At 40.4% G+C, this 24542-nt stretch overlaps 1 long non-coding RNA gene across 1 annotated transcript in view; it reads left to right on the top strand.

The window, feature by feature from the left end:
- The window catches only part of LOC132404394 (uncharacterized), a 42706-nt gene extending 23913 nt beyond the window's left edge, over positions 1–18793 (top strand). The window contains exons 2-3 of the long non-coding RNA XR_009515523.1: positions 16969–17081; positions 17386–18793. This is a non-coding gene — a long non-coding RNA (uncharacterized LOC132404394). The remainder of the gene's footprint in view (positions 1–16968; positions 17082–17385) is intronic.
- The last annotated feature ends 5749 nt before the right edge of the window (positions 18794–24542 follow it).

Consider the following 24542-nt stretch of genomic DNA (forward strand, 5'->3'; position numbering starts at 1 on the left):
TTGTTTCCTATTCCTCATCTATATTTCATCCTTCTCTGTCACTTTTATGACACTGTACCTCTGCTCCATTAACCATGGTTCACAACTGTCACAGAGAATTCAGATCACCCATGCAACATCAGATAATGAATATAACTTTTCTGTAGCAAACTGCATTTCAAATCCCAAAATCAGTGTGCTTGCAAAAATGTTTCCCTCCACCGTCAAAAGTAATTATTTTGCTCCTCAGTCAGATTGTATTTTTTATGGAAGTCTATCCCTTTTTATCGACATCCTCACTAATCTTTTATATTCTTGAGGTGACATTCAACCCTTCCATACTTCATCCAGTCTCAGACATATGTACACATATTGAATCCAGCTATCACTTCTGCATTTGGCACATCAAACTTAACACCTCTGTCAATGAAAAACATCCAACCCCAGTCTTCCTTCTTTCTTTTCTTCTCGTCATCCCTGTATTTCTGCTTATCTAGACTTTGGACATGTTGCCTCCTCCCACTGGTCAAAATAGAACATTATGAGATCCAAAGGAGAATGCGTATTTAATTCTGAAACTGGCACAGTGGCAAGATATAAGTGATATTATTAATAGATGTATATTGAACAAGAAGACTTCGCCATTTGGGTTCTACAGGGGATTGGACCTTTAGATAATGTTAATGATTTAAACTTAAATACCAAAGAAATGATTAATGAATTTACAGATAATAAAGATATCTGGTTACTTGGGTAGATAAGTGGCAAATGGAATTCAATCCAGAGCAGCATAGTGTATTCTGCTTTTCAGTTACTAAATTCAAACCAGGACACTTAAACACTTCTGTTCAGTATACAAGGGTGACCCTGAGTTTGTAGTCGAATGTCATTTAAATTTTCAATCCTACTCCCATTCTGAACTATCTTTGGCCTTTTAAACTGTTTCATGGAAGGCCAATGTAAAGTCATGGAGCAACGTGCTATCTTCCGACCAAGTACTTTACAATCCTCAGGACTCAATTCAAATCAAGTTTCGTATTACCTGCCTTCCAGTTCCACTAAAAGATTATCAGTCTGTAACAAGCCCTCATTTTTTTCTCTCTCCATAGATGTTGACTGATCTCCTGAATATTGCTTGCTTTACATGACACTTCCAACAGCTGCAGTATTTGTATTGCTCAGTTAATGCATTATTATTTTTTTCCTCTAATTTCTACGTGCCCTAGTTCCCAAGGTGGCTTTGGATTGCATAGCAGGAGAGGGCATTCCAAAGAAGTGAGAGGGGGCAGTCAGGACATTCTGCACTCCACAGTTCCTGAGGCATTTGGCATTTGGCTAGAGCCAATAAAAACCAGCGCGGCTAAAGCAGAGTGGCACTTGTGGGAGTGGCCATTATGTCAGCGGGCCAGTGTTAGAGTGCAAAGTTCAGGCTTTGGCTCACAGAGGCTTCGGCAAGGAGAGGTGAAGACTGTAGGTAGATTTTTTCATTAAATTTTTCTTTCTTTGTTATTGCACAGTAAAGCAGTGGGAATGCCAGGCAGGATACTAGAATGCCCTTCTTGCAAGATGTGGAAAAGCAGGGAGACCTCCAGTGTCCATGACAACTACACCTGGAAGAAGGGCATCCAGCTGCAGCTTCTTTCAGGCCATGTTAAGCAATTGGAACTGGAACTGAGGGGTTAGTTGACAGGACACACGGGAGGTAGTTACACCCAAGATGCTGGACACAGGTAACAGCTTAACCACCAGGAGTAGGAAAGGGGATAGGTAGCCAGTGCTGAGAACCCTTGTGGCCATTCCCCTCAACAACACCAGGAATGGGGGTATAGTGGGCAATGAGCAAGACCATCAAAGCTTGCAGCAAGATATAGACCAGATGGAAAAATGGGCTGAAAAGTGACAAATAGAGTTTAATGCAGTCCAGTGTGAGGTGTTGCATTTCTTGAGGACAAATCACTGAGGACTGTGGTAGGACAGAGGGATCTGGGAATAAGTTTGATAATTCCTTGAAAATGGTGTGACAGAGCTGTAAAGAAAGCTTTCAGCACATCAGCCATCACAAATCAAAGTATTGGGTACAGGAGTTGGGATGTTATACTGAAGCTGTCTATGATGTCGGTGAAGCCTAGTTTGGACTATTGTATGGAGCCTTGGTCACTTATCTGTATGAAAGTTATCAATCAGATTGAATGAGGGCAGAGAAAATTTTAAATGATATTACTTGAATTTGAGAACCTGAGATATAGGGAAAGGTTAGAACATTATGACCTGGAGCATTGAAGAATGACGGGAGATTTGATAGAGGTAAACAAAATTGTAATTAATTGATTTGTGCAAACAAAATGCAATACTGAGAGGTATAGATAGGGTGAGTGCAAGCAGGCCTCTTTAACTGAGATCTGATGAGACTTAAACGAGTGGTCATGGTTTAAGGGTGAAAGCTGAAATGTTTAAGGGAGAACTTTTTCACTCTGAGGGTGGTGCAAGTGTGGAAAGTGGAAAGTGAGAGTAACGAATTAAAGTATTATATATGAATGCACAAAGTATAAGGAATTAAGTAGATCAGCTTGAGACTCAGTTGGAAATTGGCAAGTACGATGTTGTGGGAATAACAGAGACATGGCTTCAAGCTGACAGGGCCTGGGAAATGAATATTCAAGGATATACATCTTATCGAAAGGACAGACTGAATGGCAGAGGGGGTGGGGTGGCTCTGTTGGTGAGGAATGATATTCAGTCCCTCGCGAGGGAGGACATAGAATCAGGGGATGTAGAGTCAGTATGGATAGAACCGAGAAATTCTAAGGGTAGAAAGACCCTAATGAGAGTTATCTACAGGCCCCCAAACAGCAGTCTGGATGTAGGGTGTAAATTGGCATGTCGCGAAGGTAATGATACAGTTGTCATGGGGGATTTCAACATGCAGGTAGACTGGGAGAATCAGAATGGTACTGGACCCCAAGAAGGGGAGTTTGTGGAGTACCTGCGAGATGGATTCTTAGAACAGCTTGTACTGGAGCCTACCAGGGAGAAGGCAATTCTAGATTTAGTGTTGTGCAATGAACCGGATTTGATCAGGGACCTTGAGGTGAAGGAACCATTAGGAGATAGTGACCACAATATGATATGTTTTAACCTACAATTTGAGAAGGAGAAGGGAAAATCGGATGTGTCAGTATTACAGTTGAACAAAGGGAACTATGGAGCTATGAGGGAGGAGCTGGCCAAAGTTCAATGGAACAATACCCTAGCAGGGAAAACAGTAGAACAACAATGGATGGTATTTCTGGGAATTATGCAGAAGGTGCAAGATCGGTTCATTCCAAAGGGGAAGAAAGATCCTAAGGGAAGTAACGGGCGGCTGTGGCTGACGAGGGAAGTAAAGGGCAGTATAAAAATAAAAAAGTATAATATAGCAAAGATGAGCAGGAAACTGCAGGACTGGGAAGCTTTTAAAGAGCAACAGAAGATAACAAAAAAGGCAATACGCCAAGAAAAAATGAGGTACAAAGGTAAACTAGCCAAGAATATAAAGGAGGACCCAGCGAGTGGTGGATATGTGGAATGCTCTGCCCCAGAAGGCAGTGGAGGCCAAGTCTCTGGATGCATTCAAGAGAGAGTTAGATAGAGCTCTTATAGATAGCAGGGTCAAGGGATATGGGGAGACGGCAGAAATGGGGTACTGATTGTGTATGATCAGCCATGATCACAGTGAATGGCGGTGCTGGCTAACAGGGATGAATGGCCTACTCCTGCACCTACTGTCTATTGTCTATTGGAATGAGCTGCCAGCAGGAGTGGTGGATGCAGATTTAATTTCAACAGTTAAGAGAAATTTGGATAGGTACATCCAAAATAGATACAGTTAAGAAAAATTTGGGAGTGACATGGAAGGTGATGACCTCAGTGCAGATCGATGGAACTAGGCAGATTAATAGCTCAGCACAAACTAGGTGAGCCAAAGGCGTTGTTTCTGTGCTGTAGTGTTCTATGTTTCTATGACTCCGTTTCCTTTCTTCCCCTCTTTTTTAAAAAAATATTTCCTCGAGAGACATCAGCTGAAAGTAATAAGCTTCTCTTATCACCTCTGAGTTGGAGTTCAAGTTCAAGTTTATTACATACCTAAGCTATAAATGACAGGAAAACTAATTTATTTGCAGCAGCATGAAAAACAAGTTAACGCAAGCTTAAATTAAATTATAAATGATAAATTAAATGGTAAATTATAAATGGTTTATCTTTGGCACACACCAAGACACAGTCTTGCATGTCATCTGTACAGATGAGTTAATTGTGATAGTGTGTGTGATAATACAAGGTAAAACAATACAAAACACAACAGAAAATGGTAGTTACAGAAAAGTGCAGTGCAGGTTGACAATAAGATGCAACATAATATTGTGGTAAGAGTCAATTATATTGCAATAGGGAATCATTCAATGGTCTTATAACAACAGGAGGGAAGCTGTGCTGGAGCCCAGTGGTGCCTACTTTCATGATAGGAGAGGGACATAGAGAGGATATGTGGAGTGGGTAGGGTGTTTGATTATGCTGACTTCTTTAGTGAGTTACCAAGAAGGATAGACAGAGATCCTGAAGGGAAGACATGTTTCTGTAATGAGAGAAGCTGTGTCCACAAATCTCTGCGGTTTCTTGCAGTTGTGTGGAGAGTAACCATTATGCATCCAAATAGAATGCTTTCTATAGTGCATCAGTGAATATTGTTAAAGTAAGGGGAGCCCATTTCAGTGTATGGATTGATGAAATTGTTTGAGCATTGTCAGTTCAGTGATGGGTTTAATGATACACTGAGGGATCACTTAGTTTGTGGAATCTTATGAAGAAGATGCAAAGAGCAGAGCCTCTCCATCCCTGGGAATGACTTGCATTGCCCTCACAGAGGATTCATGTGGATTTTGCCAGACCATTCACGGGCACGTTTCTTGGTAATAATGGATGCAGCTACAAAGTGGCCAGAAGTGTTCTCAATAACCTCCAGTACAGCTGTGCACGCTTTTCAGTGACAGAAGACCACAGTTTTAATGTGCAACAGTTTCAGTCATTCCTTAAAATGAATGGAACAAGACATAGTGCATCTGCACCATAGCACTGAGCTACAAATAGCTTGGCAGAAAGGTTTGTCCAGAGTGTAAAGAACACACTGCAAACAATATTAGCAGAACACACTACACTAACACTGAATCAGAATCTCACCAATTTCCTCCTTGCATATCACAATGCAGCACGCTACTGTTCCTGAGACGTCCTTTGCGCTCACTCTTGGATCTTCTCAAACCCAATTTCAGAAGGAGTAAACAGGACAAACAGCTGAGGCAAGCTGAGGGCTCCTCATACATGAAGGTTCAATGCTTCACTCCTGGATAAGTAGTCCTGATGAGGGACTACAGTGGTGATCCAAAGTAAGTTCTTGCAAAAAATTAAAAACAGAACTGGACCACTCTCCTTCGCAGTGCAGATTGTATCTGATTTCATCTGGAGACAACACAACGATCATTTGAGGAGAACAGTGTCAATTGTTAGAGAAGGGAGGTGTCAGAACCACTTCCTGCAGGCCCAGAGTCAATTCCTACAACCATCATTGAGGAGGCCGCAGAAACTAAGATTGTTTCACAGCCACAAGTCTCACCTGCCAAGCAGAGTGACCCTCCTTGTCAGGAAAGATGTTATTCCACAAGAATAAGAAATTCTCCACAGTGATTAATTCCTTAGGCCTGAATGACACAACTTAAAATTTACTATGCTGTATTCTTAATACTCCATACACTATGCAGTACTAAATAGTATACTGTATAATAAATAGATGACTAGGGAACAACTTGGCACCAGCAGCCAACAGAATAGACAAACTTTATTCCATCTCTTTGCCTCCAGCCACTCAGTGAATATTCTATCCATCCTAGTATCTTTCCTGTAATACTATGGGCTCTTACGTACTTAAGCAGCCTCCTGTGTGGCACCTGGTTTAAGGCTGAATGAAAATCCAAGCAAACAACATCCACTCACTCTCCTTTGTCACTCCCTCCTGTCATTTCCTCAAAGAGGAAGAAAATAAGCCGTGTGAGAATAGGACCAATCAGGTGTGATAGTGGAAACATGTGCATGGAGTCAGAGGAGGTACTTAATGAATACTTTGCTTCAGTATTCACCAGGGAAAAGGACCTTAGCAATTGTGGGGATGATTTACAGCAGACTGAAAGGCTTGAACATATAGACATTAGGAAAGAGGATGTGCTGGACCTTTTGAAAAGCATTAAGTTAGATAAGTCACCAGGACCGGATGAGATTGGAAGATTAAATGACATGACCCGGGTTAACAAGAGAAGTGAAAACCAACACAAAAGCCAAAGAGAGGGCATACAATAGAGCGAAAATTAGTGGGAATTTGGAGGATTGGGAAGCTTTTAAATACCAGTTTAAAAGGCAGTTTAAAAAGTCATTAAGAAGGTAAAGATGGAACATATAAGTAAGCTAGCCAGATATCGGACTGCTGAAAAATGATACCGAAGATGCAGTTATGAGGGACAAGAAAATGGCAGACGAACAGAATAAGTAGTTTGCATCAGTCTTCGCTGTGAAAGACACTAGCAGAGTGGTGGACGTCCCAGTTGTCAAGGGGCATGAAGTGTGTGAAGTTACTATAACAAGAGTGAAGGTTCTTGGGAAGCTGGAACTTCTGAAGGTCGGTGAATCATCTGGAGCAGATGGTGTGCACCCCAGGGTTCAGAAAGAGGTGGCTGAAGAGATTGTAGAGGCATTTGTAATGATCTTTTCAGAATCACTAGATTCTGGAATGGTTCTGGAAGACTGGAAAATTGCAAATGTCACACCACTCTTCAAGAAGAGAGAAAGGCAGAAGAAAGTAAATTATAGGCCAGTTAGTCTGATCTCAGTGGCTGGGAAGATGTTGGAGTCATTTACTGAGGATGATGTTTCGGAGTACCTGGAAGCACATAATAAAATCAGCTGTAGTCAGCATGGTTTCCTTAAGGGAAAATCTTGCCTAAAAAGTCAGTTGGAATTCTTTGACGAAATAACAAAGCAGGACACACAAATGAGAATGGTTGATGTTGTGTACTTGGTCTTTCAGAAGGCCTTTGACAAGGTGCTACATGTGAGGCTGCTTAACAAGCTACAAGCCCATGGTATTACAGGAAAGATTCCAGCATGGATAAAGCAGTGGATGATTGGCAGGGGGCAAAGAGTGGAAATAAAGGGATCCTTTGCTTATTGGCTGCTGGTGACTAGTGGTGTTCCACAGGGCTATATGTTTGGACTGATTCTTCTAACATTATATATCAGTGATTTCGGGTGATGTAATTGATGGCTGTGTTGCACAGTTTGCAGACAATATGAAGATAGGTGTAGGGGCATGTAGTTTTGAAAAAGCAGAGAGGTTGACTATTTTCTAAATGAACAGAAATTACAACAAACTGAGGTGCAAAGGGACTTGAGCATCCTTGTGCAGGAATCTCTGAAGGTTAATTTGCAAGTTGAGTCTGTGGTGAGGGAGGCAAATGCGATGTTAGCTTTCACTTCAAGAGGACTAGAATATAAAAGCAAGGATGCATTTTTGAGGCTTTATAAAGCACTGGTGAGGCCTCACTTGTATTGTGAGCAGTTTTGGGCTCCTTATCTTTGAGAGGATATACTGAAACTTTGAAAGGGTTCAAAGGAAGTTCCTGAAACTAATTCCAAGATTGAGTGGCCTGTCATATGAAGAGCGTTTGATGGCTTTGAGCCTGTATACACTAGAATTCAGAGGAATGATGGGTGACTTCATTGAACCTTATGGAATGGTGTGTTACGAATGTAATGCAACTCTGAGGGGCCGAAGGGTACAAAGTCGCCCCCTCCTTTTTGAGAATCGCAAGATCGCTATTAATTCGGGTCTGGGACACAGAAAATGAGAAAGAGACACGCAGAATACACAGGGTTTGGAATGTGTCCTGGCCTCAGCAAAACGGAACCATTGATAACGGCTATTGTCTCTTGGAGATGGAATTGTGTGTTGAGTACTGTACTATTCATTGAAACCCCTCAGGGGACAACCAGAGTGGGCTGGTTGAGGGATTGCATCATCCCAACCTGATTGACATCTGAGACCCCGTGAGTAAGGATAAAAGAGGGTCTGGGGATCAATCCCTTTAGACGCACCAGGAGAAATGCTAGAAATCCCGTGACAGTGTTTAATAGCGACAGCCGGTGGGGGCTCGTGTGCGTCCTCCCTTGCTTGGGTTGGCGGGCTCACCACGGAAGAACGGTTTAGCTAAAGGAGAGGCCACAAGTGAACGGCCACGACAACGAGACTCTAACGGATCAAAATCATAAAAGGAAAATCGGCAAGTTTCTCTCCCAAATCTCTCTCTCTCTCCAACCATTGCAACCCAGTGGTCCCCAAAGGCTGCAGCCTGCATGAACTGAGTGACTTTTATATTTCCATCGGACAATACATTATCCCCTAGACAACGACAGAGCTTATTTCTTATTGATTATTATTATACCCTCACTTTTAGATTTAGTATTGACGACGTATATTATCTGTATGTTTGCATTGATATTATTTTTGTGTATTTTTACTAATAAATACTGTTAAAAATAGTATCATCAGACTTTAACGGACCTCTCTATCTTTGCTGGTAAGTGACGCAGTTACGGGGTTCGTAACAGGTGAAAGACCTTGTGGAGAGGATAGTTCCTATGATGTGAGAGTCTAAGACCAGAGGACACAACCTAAAAATAGGGGTGAGTCCTTTTATACTGGAGATGAGTAGGAATTTCTTTAGTCAGCGTAACACCTGTGCAGTGCTTGTCTTATCTCGTGTGATTGGTCGCTGCACTCTTTATGAGAAAGTCTATTTACATAGTATTACTCTAGGTGCAAATAGGCCATCAGAAGCTCTAGGTATTGAAAGGAGGCAGTGAAGAGAAAACATACACTTCTAGAAGTAAGCTTATTTATAAAAATAGTATTATATACAAAATATTTTCCTGAGTAAGAACAATTCAAAATACCAACCTTCTGTCTCAGGTTCCAAGTTCAACCCCAAATATATACATTGCTTAATTCCTTTCACGACAATTCGCCAAAGTAAATCTCATTCAGTATGTTATCAAAAACTTTTCAAAATAATCAGTTCTTCCAGAAAATCAAATTCAAATCCTTTAAATGGGAAATAAATTTATACATCCTACCGTATTAAATCCTCAATGTCTTGAAACATATTGTTTCCACTCTGGTTCTTTGACCATGGGTGGCTCACCATTTTGTTTCTTGGTTCATTCGATGAAATTATGAGTTCTCCATGGGAAGTCGATTCACAATACTTACACAAAAAGAAACTTGACCAGTATACAACAACAGGATTACAATCCATAAATTCTTATATGCATTCTATTTTCTATTTCAAAATAACTCAATATCACATTGCCACTTCCAAACACTTCTCCGTTAGGAACATTACTGAACATATTTCCCACATAAATTATACACTCAGAACAGTAAAAGTGTATGATTTAACAGAACTAATTCTCAGTTACATAGTAGAGATTTTGCACACTACTCTCTGCCAATATCGTCTCACTACAGGTGATGCTCGTTGTAGTCATAGTTTCAATAAATCATTTATCGATATCATCTCTTCTCGAGAGGTTTCACCCTGAGGATTTTGAGTAAGTAGGGTAGAGATACTAATACTAATTCCACCTTTAATAGTTCACATTTTTAGTTAATTTATAGTTTGCTGTGTTTCTGTCATTTCTCCATGCCTACATCAGCCACGTCTCATTCTTGCATAGCTCTTTCTTATCCAAGTTCTCTTTTTAAAATTTGCTAAACCTCATTTTCAACCCTCTACAGGTGGAGTTTTCTAACAATACAACTTTGGGTTTAATTAAACTGGGTTATACTGGAGAGTGGTGAACCTGTGTGATTCTTTGTCACAGGCAGCGGCGGAGGCCAAGTCTTTATGTATATTTAAGGCAGAGGTTGATAGATTCTTGATTGGCCAGAGCATGAAGGGATTTGGGGAGAAGGTAGGAGATTGGAGCTGAAAGGGAAATTGGATCAGCCGTGATAAAGTAGTGGAGCAGACTTGATGGGCCTAATGGCCTAATTCTGCACCGAAATCTCATGGTCTTATGGACAAAATTGGTCCTCTAGAAGACGAAAATGATAATCCATGTGCAGAGCCAAAGCAGATGGGGGAGATCTTAAATGAAGTATTTACATCTTTATTTACTTGGGAGATGTGTACAAAGTTGATAGAAGTGAGGCAAAGTGGCATCAACTTCATGTACCCTATACAGATTACAGAGGAGGAGGTGTTTGCTACCCTGAGGTAATTCAGGGTGGATAAATCACCAAGTCCTGACATGGTGTTTCTTCATATTCTACAGGAGGCAAGTGCAGAAATTTCTGGGGCCATTGCAGAGATAATTTAAAAACATTATTAGGATTGGAGGTTAGCCAGTGTTGTTCCGCTGTTTAAAAAAGGCTCTAAACAGAAACCAGGAAGTTATAGGCTAGTGAGTCTGACATCAGTTGTGGGAAAGTTATTGGTAAGTATTCTAAGGGACTGGATATATAAATATTTGGATACACATGGACTGAGTAAGGATAGTCAGCATGGCTTCATGTGTAGTAGGTTTTGTCTATCCAATCTTAATGAGTTTTTCAAGGAAGTTACCAGGAAAGTGGATGAAGGCCAGGCAGTAGATGTTGTCTACATGGACTTAAGTAAGGCGTTTGACAAAGCCCTGTATGGGACACTGGTCAAGAAGGTTCAGCCACTCGGCATTCAGGACAAGGTAGTGAATTGGATTAGACATTGGCTTTGTGGAAGAAGCCAGAGATTGATAGTGGAGGGTTGCCTCTCCTGACTGCAGCCCCTGGTGTGGAGTACCACAAGGAGTAGTGCTGTATCCTTTGTTGTTTGTCATCTATATCAATGATATGAATGATAATGTGGTTAAGTGGATTCCCAAATTTAAGGCTGACACCAAGAGTGTGTAGTGGACAGTGAGGAAGACTATCATGGCTTACAGAGGGGGTCTACATCAGCTGGAAAAATGGGCTTACACAATGAACAGTATGGCACTGAGGAGTGTGGTAGAACAAAGGGATCTGGAAATACAGGTCCATAATTCATTGAAAGTGTTGTTACATGTAGATAGGGTCGTAAAGAAAGATGTTGTCACATTGGCCTTTGTAAATCAATCTATTGAGTACAGAAGATGGGATGTTATGTTGAAGCTGTATAAGATATTGATGAGGCCTAATTTGGGAATTTGTGTGCAGTTTGGTCACCTTCCTACAGGAAAGATGGAAACAAGATTGACAGAGTACAGAGAAAACTTACAAGGACGTTGCCGGGTCTGGAGGACCTGAGTTAGAAGGAAAGATTGAATAGGCTCGGACTGGATCCTTTAGAATAGAAAAGATGAGAAGAGAATTGTTAGAGGTATACAGAATTATGAGGGGTATAGACAGGGTAAATGCAAGCAGGCTTTTTCCACTGAGGTTGGGTGGGACTACAACCAAAGGTCATGGGTTAAGGGTGAAAGGTAAAAAGTTTAAAGTTTAAAGCATGAGGGGAGACTTCTTCACTCAGAGGGTGACTCATGAAAGAGTGAAAGGTGATGACTCAGACAGTCGTGAGGGTGTGAATGAGTTGCCAGCAGAAGTGGTGCATGCAAGCTTGATTACAAACATTTAGGAAAAGTCTGGATAGGTACATGGATAGTAAGAATGTGAAGGGCTACGATCCCGGTGCAGGTCGATGGGAGTAGACTGTTTAAATGGTTTTGGCATGGACTAGATGGGCCGAAAGGCCTGTTTCTGTGCTGTACTTCTCTATGACTCTATTTAAGAGCTAGCTTCCCTCAAAAGAAGATAGGATTGATGTACTTGAATGTTTGAACAAGCTACAAATAGCCTGTTGAGTTATGCTATAGGTTGAATTATGCTATACAGCTTGACCCTAAAGCAAGCAGATGAAAGAACAATAATCCTATCAATTTTTATATTGGTTCTGTGTCATTGTCCCTGATGTATCAAGGAAAGATTATCACCAAAGCTTTCTGAAGTATTTTAGTTCTACTGTACAGTGAAGAGAATTGGATGTAGGAGGCAAGATTTGGGTACATCAGGGTATACAGTGCTTCAGACGTGTCTTCTGACTCATAGATGAGAGCTGAGACAAGAGGACTCAAGTACCTCATTTCTAGAAAGTTGGATGGTACTACAATCTCTCAGAGGGTGGAAAGCCAAACTGGGAACATAAGTAATAACAAAGTCCAAGGTTCAAAGAAAGAACTGACACTCATCATTCCTACTGAGCATATCTTCCTTCAACTTCAATAATATAAGCTCTTCTCTTCATTGTGTCTTGCATCTTAAGTTAGTCAGCTCAAGCAAATCCCACCCACTGTTTTGTAGCTGGAGGATAGTGAAGTTCCTTCAGCAATCAATTGTGTGAAATGTATAAAATCATTAGCAGAAAGGCTGATCAGTTTCGTAATCTGCCTCAGCTGCAAGAAAGTGAAAAATGTTCACATTTTCTCACTCTTAGTGACTTTAGGATGTAACCTAAACTTTCTGACTTGTTGATGTTTCTATTAACAAATGCAAAATTATTATGCAGCTATTCATCATGCTGCCAGATTTCTACCTCAGAGTAATGGCCCTCTTAGTCACAAAGTGACATATTTATCAGTTTAATAGGAATACAAAATTATGTGACTGGTTAGCAAGTAGCCCAGAATTTGATATCAATTAAATGGCAACAGTAATGAAATACCACCTTGTCTACGATGGACCAGCAAGTTGAATGTTGCCGCAACAACAACCTTGCACTCAACATCAGTAACAATTGATGGCGGTCATCAGGAAGAGGGAGTTGAGGGAACACACATCGGTCCTCATCGAGGGATCAGCTGCGGAAAGGATGAGCAGTTTCACGTTCTTGGGTATCAACATGATCCATCCTGGGGGCCCAACATATTTATGTGAATACAAAGACAGTACAGCAGTGGCTATACTTTATCAGAAGTTTGAGAAGAATTGGTATGTCACCAAAGACGCTAACGAATTTCTACAGGTGTACCATGGGGAACATTCCAACAGGCAGCATCACAGTCTGGTATGGAGATTGGAAAAAGCAGCAAAAAGACAAACTCAGCCACTTCCAATAAATTTCATGACGTATGTCAGTGATACTAAACATGATTTTGATTCTGATATGCTTTAACTGTCAGCCCTTTCTTACACAGTTAAGGTTATAGTGCCTGGATTTAAGTACAGTTAATACATGCATTTTATGTGTATATGTATTGTAAAGTTACTGACTATTGAAGAATAATAAATTTAATCACAATGCACTTCTTAAAAATCTGATATACAATGGGCATTCATATTTTAAAGAGGATTCCATATTTGAACATAGAATATTATTTTATTCTTTGAATGAAAATTACAACTTGGAATTCACAAATGAAGCAGAGGCCAGAATAAGAGAAGGCTGCCAAGAGGAATTGCCTGCAATGTCTCACTCTGGAGGATGCAAGCATTTTAGAAAATACTGTCATCTGCCCATCACGTTGCTCCAGCTGGGATCAGAAACTCAACAGCAGCTTTTAGGATGTAACCAGCCCCAGGGATGACACTGAACGGCACAGTTAGAAACGAACTGCTCAGGACCAGCTTATTTTCCTTCACCCTTTAAATCTGAAATAGATCTCAAATAAATCCAGCTGCTTTAAAACAGAGCAGTTTTAAAATATGCTGAATAAAATGGAAATATGAATAAAAGAGTAAGGCTAATACACAAAGAAATCCATTGATGTTATATATCTTGCTTGGGGTGGAGGATGTGGTCACTACTCCATGTGTGGTCTGACCAATGCCTCAATATTACATCCTCACTTTTCTATTCTAGTCCTCTTAAAATGAATGCTAATTCTAGATATTATTAACAGTATGTAAAAAAAACCCTCAGTTCCCCTTTCAAACTCCTTCCTTTCACCTTAAACTAATGCCCTCCCACTTTTGAATGCAGTAAGTGGAATCATTTACAATGATTTCCCTACTGTAATACTGTGAGAATCGTAATTTCTGAAAAGCAACCACCAATGTCAAATATATAAAATTCATGGGCTGCTAATCGGAAAGTTTGACTGAGTATTTAATATCAATGTTACCTTCAGGAGAATAAATATGTAAGGAATAACGTGAGATGAAATCTTATGTGCACTGTTTTCATGAGAATTTAGCTTAAAGGAGCAACGTGTAGCTCTTGTTCCAGAGTCTTTAGTGGTTTTGGAATTCTGTCACATGTCTTACTTTATCTTTCTCTTAACGTAGGTCCTGTGATGACTGGAACTGCAATGTGAGAAAATGTATTAATATAATTTAACATATTTTAGCTTAAAAAGAAGTTTGATAATACTAAAAGAGTACCAAAATGGCACATTCTAAAATGTGATCATCTCTATAAAGGAATGCCAAGAAAGTTAGATATGCAGGGAGAAGCTAAAACAAAAACAAGATTTGAAAAGTCGTAAAGCAATCCCATATTTACACCAAGTTCTGTTTCATTGGATGCTACTTATCCTTCTCATAATTTTCAACCAGGGTGAAACCAGAATCGATTTGTGAAAAGATTTCAGAAGTGTGAACGTTATACGGAAGATTTTGTTGAAAGTGAAGATGCGTGGAACATAGTAGAATTTTGTTCCAAGCCAATTTGTAACTCACTGCAACCAACTAACAACTGGAAAAAAATAAATAATGTTTGTAAAACAGTATCTACTTAACAGTTGGATTAATTTAATAATAGCTATATAATACAGTATATGATAATTTGAATTCTCCTTGTTAATTATTTATTCCTAACTCGACAGATAAATATAATAGAACCTACTGTGATTTGAAGAAGTGTGTGGATAAAAAGCTAGAGTAATGGTAACTATTTTGTAGCTGAATGGAAAAGTTATTTTTAGATTAAATATTTAATAATAAATCAACAGGTTGATATAAGAGTTGACACATTGGTTTGCATATTTGGAGAGGAGTCCCCATTGATTCTAAAGTGACTTGCTTATTTCTAATATTTTGCTGCTAGTTTACCTCAGTGATCTGGAGTGGGAAAGAGCTGGATGCTCCACAAATGTGATAGCTTCTTCAAAACATGATTTGGTCCAGCTCAGTTTTGCTCATTTTAGGTTATATTTTCTGATTATTTGCAGATTGTTCTTTTGCTTTAATGACTTGTGATTTTTGTTTTAACCTTCAAAGTAAAGTTTCATAATTTAAATATCATAGCAATCTATTTAACCTCAACACTGTTAAACCTTGTTTCAAGCAGGTTATCATTATATAACGTTCTTCAGCGTCTAACAATAGCATGATTTTAGAAGCATTCTGTACAGTTGAACTTACTTTTGTGCGTCTCACAATCCAATTAAATTACATCAATGGTTGATCATAAAATTACACAAAGAGCTACTGGGAAATTTCACATTTCATTAAGTCTGCAATATTAGTATTTCCATGCACAGCAAATTGCTTAGGGGTAAAGTTATTCCCCCCCCCCCCCAGAGATGCTGTGCCATCTTATTAATATGACAACAAACAGAACTATAAATGTTATTAATAGTCTAGAGGGGGAATGACAGGAGCAAGAACCACTTTTGTTTCTTGTCATCTGATCTCCTGTGATTTAGCTGCAAATTCTTTGGTTTTAAGCCCTCAGTTTTTTTGGATCATGCGCACCATCCCTGAATACATCAACTGAAAGGAGTAATTTCCAACTTCTTTTGCTAGTAAAGATACTGAAACTTACAAAAATTTGGTTAATATTTTGTGTGACTTTTCAGATCATTTATGTAGATGATTATCAATTTATAGGGTATTTCAATATCCCAAAATGTCCTCCCAGCAGAATATGATTTGGACCTCTGCCTCATCTCGGACAGTGTTCGGTTGCCTTAACTACAACTCCTCCCACCCTACCTCTGTATGAATGTGATACTTTTTTCTCAATTTCTCATTTCTTAAGATAGGTTTACTGCTCTAGACCTTTTGAAATGTATTTTTTCCCAAAAAGGAAGCTTCTCTCCTGTTGTAGTTAATGGAGTCTTCACATATATCTCCTCCATTGCCCTCATGTCCACTTTTGTCACACCCCCTTCCCCAGGCAGAATGACAATAACGCTTCCTAAGATCTCATTTTCATCATAACAACCTCCATGTCCAACACATCATCATTCACAATTTCTGCTGTTCTAATGCAATCCCAACACCCATTGCATCTTCTCTCCTCTGCTCTCAGCTTTCTGCAGATAGGGCTCTCTTCAAGGCTCTCTAGCCCACTTAGACTTCCCTACCTACTCCTCCGAGACTCCTGACACTTCCCTGCCACCTCCTCACCCACCACTGCCCAAGACCTAAGCAGCTTTGGTGTCACATAGATTACTGCAATTCATGGCAACACACCCATTAGTGAGCAACTGCATTCAGTGCTCATCGTATGGTCTTTTCTACATTAGTGCCTGCCATCACTTTTTCTCAGTTTCTCTGTCTATGCCACATCTGTTCTCAAGATAAGAGTTCCCACTCTAGAGCTACTTGCCTGTTCACCTAGTTTTCTTTTGCCTTTGTTCGTCTGCACCATTCCTTCTTCCCGTTTGATATGGCTCCACCAATTACCTGCTAGCCTCTGTCCCACCAATTCTCCCCCACTTTGTTCCATCTGCCCAACTCAGCTGGTTCCACCAATCTCCTCGCAGACTCTGTCCAACCCAGTATGTATTACGTTCTTTCCAGCTCCCTCTCAATCATGAAACAGGTGTTGACTTGAAACATAGTTTTACACCGTTTGACCCACAGACTTCTTCCAGCATTCGGTTTGTTGTTCTTGGTTCCAACATCTGCAATCTTTTTTGCCCAATATTGTCTGTGCTCATTTTTAGGAGCACATCAGTACAACTGCTCTGGGCCCTGCTGGAAATGCATGGGAGGTTTTTAAAGAAAAATATTCATAGAACACTTCAAGATGAGGTCATTACCATCAGAAATCCACAAGGTACAGTATGTTATAAGATGAAGGATCTGCGAACATGACTGTTATGTTACTGGGCTTGTAATCCAAAGATCTGAAATACAGAACAAAAATATGAGTTTGAATCTGACCACGACATCTGCAAAGTTTAAATTCTGTTACTTATATAAATTTGGAATTGAAAATTGTGATTATAAAACTACATGGTTGTTATAAAAGCCCATCTAATTTTTGCTGAGCTTAAACACAGATTATATAACATAGGCTATTGTCCATAGGGGCTACATGTATAATAGGAACCTTAACTTTTGCTTTATCTGTTCCTTAGGCTTTGCTGAAATAATTGCAATTGACTACAGGCACTTAACTGTGAAATGGAATTTAAATGAAGGCACGCAGTGTAATGAAGATTAACGCGATCATGGACCAAGTTCATTGTTTTAAGAAAAAACATTGACAGAGAGAAATCAATTGTCTCCTTAAAGCAAACTCTGTAATCTGTAAACTCTGTAAACTGTGTAATCTGTACTTTGATTGAGGAAACAAATATTTGAAGATCAAACTCTCAGATATGGCAAGGTCACATCAAGCCCCTGTGATATCTGTCCTCCTTTATGTGTCTGAGACATGGATTACCTTCAGCTGGTATCTCAAAGCACTAAAAAGATTCTCCCAATACTCCTTCATGAAGGTCTCCAAATTCCACTGAAATGCAAGCAAACCTGGATCAGGCCATTGTCCTCACTATCAATGCCCTACTTTCACTCAGTAAACAATGTTGGATAAGCACAGACCCTTAAAAGAGCCACTTTAGGTGGAGTCTGTCATGGGAAGGCAGGCAAAGGAAAAGCTTACAACTCCTGCAAGCCATGAAATTTGCATTCATCTAATTATGGCTTCTTGCTCAACTCTGAGCTTAATTACTTGATCGAATGATCCTGTCATGTGTTGCCCAAGCTCCACTCTCTGGAATCATTTCACAATTCTTTCCAGTTCTCTACCACTCCTTTCTTTAAAACTTGTTTCCTTAGGTAAGTTATTGGTCATTTGTTCTAATGGCTCTCTACTGGGCTCAATATCAATGTTCAGATCAACAGTGCTCCTGACGGAAGCTTACGAATTTTTAGCTTTTTAACAGGAAAAGTTGATGATTTCCCTTTCAAAATGCTAGGGGAGCTCAGCAAGTCATGCAGCATATTTGGGCTGAGACCCTTCATCAGGAACCTTAAAAATGGACCATGATGAAGGGTCTTGGCTCAGAATGTCAACTGTTTATTCCTCCCCTTGTATGCTGCCTAACTCGCTGAGTTCCTCCTGCATGTTGTGTGCATTGCTCTGGATTTCCAGCATCTGTAGAATCTCTTGTGTTTACATTGTCTTCTCAAAATTCATTTGGGTATTTTGTAATGACCCCCAGCTTGAATATGACAATTGAGCCAAAATAACCTATTAGAAGCATTCCTATATCATTAATAAAACATTAAAAATTGTCTACTGTGATAGATAATAAAAAAACATTTCAAACATTTCAATTTGCATTTTGCATAAAATATGTTTGTATTATATACAATTAATCAGATATTGACATTCATTTAACACAAAATTAGATGCTCAAATTTAAAAAAAATACATTTTATTGTAACAGCTTGTTCATTTTATTTTGTGCTTTCCACATGCTCAGTGAAGAAGGTAACAGATGGAATGTTGCATTTAGAATAAATTAATCTTTCATTGCATTCATTTATTTTTGATAGTCTTGCAAACAGAACATGATTTAGTTGTACTGCTTTGCCCAGTTATAGCATTTAAACCATGTCCCAAGACAAGATCCTGTCCACTTAATTCATCAGATAGCGTTTAACTTTCATTTCATTGTTTCTGTTGGTATCATGCAAAGGCACGTCTATATTTATGAGTGTACTCTCAACAAATAATGAGTTTATCAAAGTCGAATTAAACAATTATACAAACCAGACACGAGTGAGGAAATTGGTGTCAAAAAGTGAAGTCAACTCAAGTACCATTGCTTTTTGTATGATCTACATATTATCTAGGATCTGGGCGTCACAGGCAAGACCAATATTTATTGCTATTCATAATTGCTCTTAAGAAGAAATTATATTTTGGTAGGACTAATCCAAATAAGACATACATGGTAAATGATAGGGCATTGAGGAATGCAGTAGAACAGAGTGATCTAAGAATAAGGTGCATAGTTCCCTGAAGGTGGAATCTCACGAGGATAGGGTGGTGAAGAAAGCTTTTGGTACGCTGGCCTTTATAAATCAGAGCATTGAGTCTAGGAGTTGGGATGTAATATTAAAATTGTACAAGGCATTGGTGATGCCAAATTCAGAGTATTGTGTACAGTTCTGGTCATTGAGTTATAGGAAAGATGTCAACAAAATAGAGAGAGTACAGAGGAGATTTACTAGAATGTTCCCTGGGCTTCAGCACCTAAGTTACAGAGAAAGGTTGAACAAATTAGGTCTTTATTCTTTGGAGCATAGAAGGTTGAGGGGGGACTTGATAGCGGTATTTAAAATTATGAGGGGGATAGATAGAGTTGATGTGGATAGGCTTTTTCCATTGAGAGTAGGGGAGATTCAAACAAGAGGACATGAGTTGAGGGTTAGGGGGCAAAAGTTCAGGGGCAACACAAGAGGGAACTTCCTTACTCAGAGAGTGGTAGCTGTGTGGAACGAGCTTCCAGTAGAAGTGGTAGAGGCAAGTTCAATATTGTCATTTTAAAAAAAAAATTAGGATAGGTATAAGGACAGGAAAGGAATGGAGGGTTATGGGCTGGGTGTGGACCAGTGGGACTAGGTGAGAGTAAGCGTTCAGCATGGACTAGAAGGGCCAAGATGGCCTGTTTCTGTGCTGTAATTGTTATATGGTTTTATCTAAAACCACTGCAGGCCTCTTCTGGAAGTACTCCTGGAGTGCAGTTTGGGAAAAGAGTTCCAGAATTGAGGACTGACAATATTAAAGTCTGCATGGTGTACAAAGTGAAGTGATCTTGCAGTCTTGGTGTTCCCATGTATCAGCTGCCCTTGTTCTTCTCATTACTCACATCTGTAAGATTAAGAGGTGCTGTCAGGTTAGACTTGATAAGTATCCATATACATTCAACACACAGCAGCACTGTGCAATAGTGGGAGAAGGAATGAATGGTTCGGATGGTTAGGTTGGTGAATCAGCTGTCAATTAATCAGGTTACTTGTAGCATTCAGCAAGTGGAAAGTATTCTGTTGAGCTCCTGACTTGTTCCTCACCAGGTGATGGGAAGTATCTGATACAACAGGACACACGAGGAAATCTGCAGATGCTAGAAATTCAAGCAACACACACAAAATGCTGGTGGAACACAGCAGGGCAGGCAGCATCTATAGGAAGAAGCACTGTTGATGTTTCGGGCCGAGACCCTTCGTCAGGACTAACTAAAAGGAAAGATAGTAAGAGATTTGAAAGTAGGAGGGGGAGGAGGAAATGCAAAATGATAGGAAAAGACCGGATGGGGTGGGTTGAAGCTGAGAGCCAGAAAGGTGATTAGCAAAAGGGATACAGAGCTGGAGAAAGGAAATGATCATAGGACAGGAGGCCTAGAGAGAAAAAAAGTGGAAGGGGAGCACCAGAGGGAGATGGAGAACAGGCAGACTGATGGGCAGAGAGACAGAAGAAAAGAGGAGGGGGGAAAAAACTAAATATATCAGGGATGGGGTAAGAAGGGGAGGAGGGGCATTAACGGAAGTTAGAGAAGTCAATGTTCATGCCATCAGGTTGGAGGCTACCCAGCCTGTATATAAGGTGTTGTTCCTCCAATCTGAGTGTGGCTTCATCTTGACAGCAGAGGAGGCCATGGATAGACATATCAGAATGGGAATGGGATGTGGAATTAAAATGTGTGGCCACTGGAAGATCCTGCTTTCTCTGGCGGACCGAATGTAGGCGTTCAGCAAAACGGTCTCCCAGTCTGTGTCGGGTCTCACCAATATATAAAAGGCCACACTGGGAGCACCAGACGCAGTATACCACACCAGCCGACTCACAGGTGAAGCATTGCCTCACCTGGAAGGACTGTCTGGGAATCTGAATGATGTTGAGGGAGGACGTGTAAGGGCAGGTGTAGCACTTGTTCTTCTTACAAGGATAAGTGCCGGGAGGGAGATTGGTTGGAAGGGATGGGGGGGATGAATGGACAAGGGAACCACATAGGGAGTGATCCCTGCATAAAACAGAAAAAGGGGTGGAGGGAAAGATGTGACAGGAGTTGTAGTCTATAGGAATACTACTTATATGACTTGTCTAGCTGAGTTCCTGATAAATCTAATCAGCAGAATGTTGACGAGAACACTTTGCAGTGAATCAGGTTGATGGAAGACTGGCAGGAGATCCTGTGAGGAAGCTAAGGTGGATCATCTACTTGCCATTTCTTGCTGAAAGTGGTTGTGAATTATTCAGCCTTGTCTTTAGCACTCAATTCCTGTCATAATTGAAGATTGGGATTTTGTTGAGCGTACCCACCTCCTATTAGTTGGAGCTTTACTAGGTTTTTAGCTCTATCTGTTGTTATTTCCATCATGTGCTTCTATACTCCTCACAGACACAGAGCCAATTCCCTCGTTTGGTTTTACAGCAGAATGACGGATCTACTGTACTATGAGGTTACTGCACTATAAGGTTACTACAGCGTATATGATGGGCCATCATATAGTTTTTGCTGATGACGATGTTTCACAACCCTCAGGAATACCCAGTTTTAAATTGACTGTTTTCCCTTCTGAGTCTCTCATTCAGCTTGATCATATTGCCACACATCACAATGGATCGTGTCCTCAGTGTGAAAACGCTCCACAGTGACTCTGCAGAGGTAATTTTTAACAGTGGTGTTATGGACCTAGACTGGAGCCACACATAGACTGGTTATGACCACAGACAGCAGATGTATCCTCTGTGTCATTTCATTCAATTGCTGCCACAGACTCTGCCTGCCTGCATTGTCCTTCAGGACTCAGCCAGATTGGTCATCGAACCACCTTTAATTATAGATGCCAAAGCCCCAAAACCAAATTGTACTTGGTCTTCCTACAAGTTTCAATGCTTCTTCCACTGTTTGTTAACTTAAAGGTTCATATTTTAACCTAAAGATTCTATGGAAGGATTTGACTTCTGAAGCTGATCAGACAGGGACATAGCCTGAAGGATTAGTTTGCATGTTATATTATGAAGCATAGATAAGGAGTAATGAGAGTCATACCTGGTGTGTGCACAGGGGCATTAAATAAAAAATATTAAAAAGCCCTGTGAGAAGCCTGGTCCTATACCATCATTATGGCAACCAAAGCTTTAATTGAACAAAAGTATACTTCAGCCATGGGCTCCTCTTGTGCCACAATCCTTGGGGTGGAGGACAAAACTGTTTGGGTAGCCTCCAACCTGAAGGCATGAATATTGATTTCTGCTTCTGGTTTAAAAAATTCCCACCCTCTCCTCCCTCCTTCTATTCCCTGCTCTGGTCCTTTATCTCTTCTCACCTGCCTATCACTTCCCCTGGGTCCCCTCCTCCTTCCCTTTCTCCCATAGTCCACTCACTGGTCCTGTCAGATTCCTTCTTCTCCAGCCCTTTACCTTTCCAACCCCCCTGGTTTCACCTATCACCTTCCAGCTATCCTTCTTCTCTTCTTCCCCATTCCTTTCCAGTCCTGAAGAATGGTCCTGGCCCAAGATGTTGACTGCTTATTCATAGATGAAGCTTGACCTGCTGAGTTCCTCCAACATTTTGTTTGTGTTATTTATCCATAAAACCTCCGGACAAGACATCTACAAGCACATAATGATCATACAGGGAGAGTGATGACAGAAGTAAATATTCACCCACCCTCTTGTCTTGGGTTTATCAAGAAGTGACAGTGAGAAGCCTGTGTTTTGGTGGAGATATTTTATCCTCTATAAACATTTTGTATAAGTGGGGGGTAAGTATGGTCTGCAAGGGTAAGATTAACTGGCCCCTCTCCTTTCAATGGTGAGAAACTGACCAAATAGCTGTCCTTCGGTTTGACTGTGTGAACAGGTTTCTTACTCTATGGCCCTCACTTCTCTAGATTTTCAGCTCCAGTTTCTGTGTTTGCTGTCCGTGTAATTTGATCACCACAACAATATTATGTCAATCATGTACGAAGCATGATCAAGTGGTACAGGTCTAAGTGCTACAGAGAACATTAGTTCATCCGTTCAAATCCCCAATGGCAGACCAACATTTGGAACTGGCTATTGTTAACTTGCTAGCCATCAATCAAACTTTAAAATAACTTCAACAGCTACAATAATCTCAGATTCTGTTTACTGTTTCAATTATAGTTAGTTTTATACTGAAATAAAAATGTCATCACTATTTGTTAAGTCACTTTGCTGTCTACGAGTTTCTGTTCAAACCACTTGATGATCTTTATTACACCTAACCATATGCAGTAAATACTTCAGTACCCAATAAGATTGGTAGACTGGCAGAAGGCAAAGATTGGGATTAAAGGGGCCCTTCTGTGGTTGGCTGCCGGTGACTAGAGATGTTCTGCAGGGGTCAGTGTTGGGATTGCTTCTTTTCATGTTATATGTCAATGATTAGGATGATGGAACTAATGGCTTTGAAGATGATACGAAGATAGGTGGAAGAGCAGGTAGTGTTGAGGAATCAAGGAGTCAGTGGAAGGACTGAGACAGATTAAGATAATGGGCAAAGAAGTGGCAGATAGATAGTCATGCACTTTGGCAGAAGAAATTAAACTGATAGACTGTTTTCTAAAAGAGAAGAAATTTCAGAAATCAGAGGTACAAAGGGATATGGGAGTCCTCGTGCCGAATTCCCTGGAGGTTGAGTTGGTGGTAAGGAAGGCAAGTGAAATAGTAGCATTCATTTCGAGAGGACTAGAATATAAAAACAAAAATGTAATGCTGAGGCTTTATGAGGGTTGATCAGGCTGCCCTTGGAGAATTGTGGGAAGTTTTCGGCCCACATTGATGTGCTCACATTGGAGTGTGTCCAGGGGAGGTTGAGAAATATGATTCTGAGGATGAAAAGGTAAATGTCTGATGACTGTGATAGCTCTGGGCCTGTACTCCCTGCAGATTAGAAGAATGAAGGGAATCTCATTGCAAACTCACGAATACTGAAAAGGTTTTGATAGAGTGAATATGGAGAGGATATGTCTTCTAGTGGCAGGGTCTAGGAACAAAGGGAACAGGTTCAGAATAGAGGTAAGTTCCTTTAGAACAGAGATCAGGAGAAGTTCCCTTAGCCAGTAAATCTGTGGAACTCATTGCCAGAGACGGCTCTGGAGGCCAAGTTATTGGGAATGATTAAGGCAGATTTTCATAGGATTTGTTTAGTAATGGTGTCAAAGATTGCAGGGAGATGTCAGAAGAATGGGGATGAGATGGGCAGTAAATCAGCCATTGGTGGAGAAGATGATGGACTGAATGGCCTAATCT

The sequence above is a fragment of the Hypanus sabinus genome, chromosome 14 (genome assembly GCF_030144855.1).
Source record: "Hypanus sabinus isolate sHypSab1 chromosome 14, sHypSab1.hap1, whole genome shotgun sequence".
Taxonomy (NCBI): Eukaryota; Metazoa; Chordata; class Chondrichthyes; order Myliobatiformes; family Dasyatidae; genus Hypanus; species Hypanus sabinus.